Here is a 4,038-nt window from a genome sequence, read left to right as displayed (position 1 = left end):
ACTGCAAATACATCCCCCCTCTCTCCGGGAGTGCTGGCTGTGATGAATTAAACCGGTTTCACAGGTATTTTCAAAGTAGAAGAGGGCGAGATTTCCAGCGAAAGACACCTCCCCCCTTCAAAAACCCAGTAAGTACAGTACTTACAGATGCAGCCATTCAAAATACGCGGTAAAAACCCGTGGTACAGTAACCTACCCACAAGCCACCGCAGGGCACCGGGGTAAGTGATTGGCTGGCCAAAATGACCGACAGGGGCACTCGTGGTGCATTGGTTGGTAGTGAAAAGATTTAATCATTTAATGTCTTTACTGTGCACATTTTAATCCACTTAGTTTTGAATATTTATATGGAATTTTACCACTAAAGGGAAATTTTAGTAGCTGAGCATAAAAAGAAGAGGAGCATAACGCATCTGAAGGTCATTAACGATGTTAATTTAGGAACATAAACATTACTGTATGTACATAAACTGTACTGTGTATGGCTGGTCTTGATAGTTTAAAGAAAAAATACACACCAGTCTTCCATTTCTCCCTAAACATTTTAAGCATGATAGTTTTATGAAACGGTACCCAAATATGCGATTGCTGTATAGAATGAATTTTAATTTTAAAAAATTATTTAACACAAAAATTAAGCTGTTTACATCTTCCACCTGAGAACAGTCACCCGTTGCTACCCAACGCAGAAACACAGCCACTAACTAGCAAAGAGAGGACATTAGCTAGCCAATATGCTAAAGAAATAAATGATTATTTTGTTTATTTCTTTTGCACATTTATTTGAACATTTTCATTGATTGTACAAGCACTTGGAAACTGTCCAATCCCTAGTTCATCAGGCATTTTACCGGTCTGGCGCCGGTCTGTGTCTTCCAGGATATAATGCCAGCGAACTCTTGTTTTTATGTCCACTATAACAGACAATCTCCTTTGCTTTTAACCGAGCGTTTAATAATTTCCTAAAATGAAAATGATTTACTTTATTTCCCTCACGGGATCAATAAAAGTATCTATCATCTGTCTAAACTATGGGACAGAATTCTGGGGTCTCCCCATACCAGAGATTATTGTAGGGCTTCAGAATGGTGATTGGCTGACACCATCTGACACCCCTCTGATTGGAGAAAAAAGATGTGCTGGTTTGCTATACATACAGTACTGTACCAGGAAGAGGATTTCTTTCTATTCGAAACGTGTATTTTAAAAGTTTAATTAAGAAGTAAAAACCTTACAGCGTACACAGATTTCTAAACTGATCAGGATCGTTATCTTTGTCTTATGCATAATAATGTTCACCGCTCTGTCCAGCAAATTAATAATAAACTTTATTTTATATAGCGTTTTAAACGAATAAGTAATTAGATTGCTCATAAACCTAATCATTTGCTTTTTCTTTTTATTTATGCTCAGATTTCAACTATAGATCGTATTATTAATAACCATAATAACAACCAACCAACAAAAACATCCATATAAACATAATACAACCAAAAACATAGATAACAACCACAATACAAAATCAAATATATCAAACCATTATACTCTCGCAAATTCCTCCAATTATCATAATCCTGCCCCTTATGCAAAACCAAACCCTCCTCCCATCCCAGTTTATCCTCTTTATCATAAACAAAATCCACCTCAATTTTCAACATAAAGCATTACACAAAATCAATACCTCAACACTCCATACTCAACAACGATAATTCACAATCAGCCAGAACATGTAACTCCACATTCCCAAACAGACCTCATTTCCATAGCCCCGCCCCTTATGCAAAACCAACATCCCTCCCCTGTTCTCTCTCTCCCCTGGCGTTTGTAATCGTTTTTATTTTCAAATAAATTTTAGCAAAGTCATGTATTTTAAAAATCTTAAGATTTTTATATTTATGTCTTTATTTAGTGGTTTCATTAGTGACAAAGGCTAAACTTTCTTGGAAAAATGTCTTTTATGTAAACCATGTTTGCTATTAATTCATTCAGGGCTAAAATATGTTCATTGTCTTCTAATGAAAGAAGGGTTCCTTTCGCCGTAGCTGGGTTGAAATTAGAAGCTTGCCACGCCCGGACTGTTACACCAACGCATTAGCATGTTAAAGCGATTTCATTGAGGAGCCTAGCCTTTAACTAGTAAGTACTGTACTTACTGGGTTTTTGAGGAGGGGAGGTGTCTTTCGCTGGAAATCTCGCCTCCTTCTACTTTGAAAATACCTGTGAAACCGGTTTAATTCGTCACAGCCAGCACTCCTGCAGAGAGGGGGTTGTACTTGCAGTGTATACAGTAGATGGGAAAGCCAGAGCCGACCTCTACGCAGCCCACGTGTTATGCTCTTCGTTAATGTCTAAGCCTAAGCATTATCACATCATTATCATATATAAATTATGTGCAAGTTCCCTTACACCTATTACCAGTTCATGAACATAAAATTTTTTTATTCTGCCGGGACTCTAACCCAGACTATAATCGTTTATACCTATTTCTGGTTCTCTGAATTTGTCGTACATGTACTTTTGCTGGACTGCTCGGTCCCATTTTCATCTTTGAATTTTCATTCCCCATTTTTACCGATCGGTGCCTTACTTAGAACCTTATCACATTAACTACTCCGCAGAGCAAAAACCACACATCTGTGTTAAGATAAGTTCTTTATATGAGTCCCAGACTCATCAAACCCGTGTGAGAACACCCTCACCAGCCTCCCATTTCTCTGCAACAAAAAGATCACTTACTGATGTCAGACTGCTGTGACAGACGCGTCTTTGGAAGGATAAAAAGTTTATCCCCCGAGGTTCGTCCAATTTGCTAAAATTGTCCGGGTCCGGATGAAGTTTCAGCAGCCGTCCGCGCTCAGGTTTGTGATCCCGGATGAGCCCCCAAATTGTCATGGAAATATAACTATCAAGGAAGCCACAAGAGAGAGTTCTCACCTGAGTAAGGTCTTTATTTCAATTTTGCAATATTCGGAGCCCTGCTGCCACTCTGCACATCAGAGACTCAACTCATTACAAGCAGTACGGGATTTTTTAAAGATGTTGCAGTGTAAGGGAAAGTTCAGCATTTTGTCATTTCTAATACATCCCCTTTCCTTAGGACAAAAACAGATTACATCATAAAAACGAAAAAAAGAAGCACCAATATATTTTTTGCAAAGCTTATCAGTTACCTTCGGCTAATCTAATGACCCAGACAGTACATACTGTTCTGATACACTGTCTTCTAAAAGTAACCTAGACAGTGCGTACTTTGTTGACCTACTGTCTTCTAAAATTCTGCACGTAGCACAGCAGTTACATTCTTCTTATATATTTTCCTAAAGCTCTCTACATTTTAAGAATCAATTTACTTATTAGATTTCCAGTTCAATTCCCTCCTTTTTATTCTTAAAATGTTTAAAAGTTAGATTCTTCATAAGGATTCCCAGGAGGCTCCCATACTTTGGATGCTTCGGAAATTAGATTTCCATTTCAATGGATATTTAACACTTCCAAGAAAAATTATCTATAACCTCATCTCTAGAGATGTTTTGTTGCTATGGCATGTGTGTGACTCATACATATAAAAAAAGCTGTCTGTAAAACGAATATTGAAGCAAATTCGCAGGGGTCAGCACAGCCGGAGTGTAATGGTCGAGCCTCGCCCTGGGTGAACCTCCTTCTTGATCAAGGTATCTCCCCTACCAGGTAAGTATGAGTTGTACAAGCCCCTGCAAGCGGCCCGCACCCACAGCACAAATCTCGCAGCCTAGGCCAGCTCCTTCGCCCTGCATGCCACCGCCTCCTGCTGTGCCCACTCTTCCGCACACTCACACGCCACACTAACACTCAAAAGTGTGGGCAAAACGAGAAAACGAGCGTGCCGTTTCCTACACATCTGCAGTCGCCATTGCGCATTCGCAGCATGTCCCGGGATGCAATTCGGCCTCATTTGCATAACACCAGACCGGCAGATCACTACACAAGCTCGCGATGTGCGCCTGCCACACACCGATCCAACGGTAGTGTGCTCTCTGAAGGGACCAGTTCTGTAGGGTT

At 39.8% G+C, this 4,038-nt stretch overlaps 1 pseudogene; it reads right to left on the bottom strand.

The window, feature by feature from the left end:
* Window positions 1-3,574: 3,574 nt before the first annotated feature.
* LOC148825514 (U1 spliceosomal RNA) lies at window positions 3,575-3,695 on the bottom strand (annotated as a pseudogene).
* Window positions 3,696-4,038: the final 343 nt, after the last annotated feature.

The sequence above is a fragment of the Atractosteus spatula genome, chromosome 10 (assembly GCF_055471065.1).
Source record: "Atractosteus spatula isolate fAtrSpa1 chromosome 10, fAtrSpa1.hap1, whole genome shotgun sequence".
Classification (NCBI taxonomy): Eukaryota; Metazoa; Chordata; class Actinopteri; order Semionotiformes; family Lepisosteidae; genus Atractosteus; species Atractosteus spatula.
This window is presented reverse-complemented; position numbering and strand designations above follow the sequence as displayed.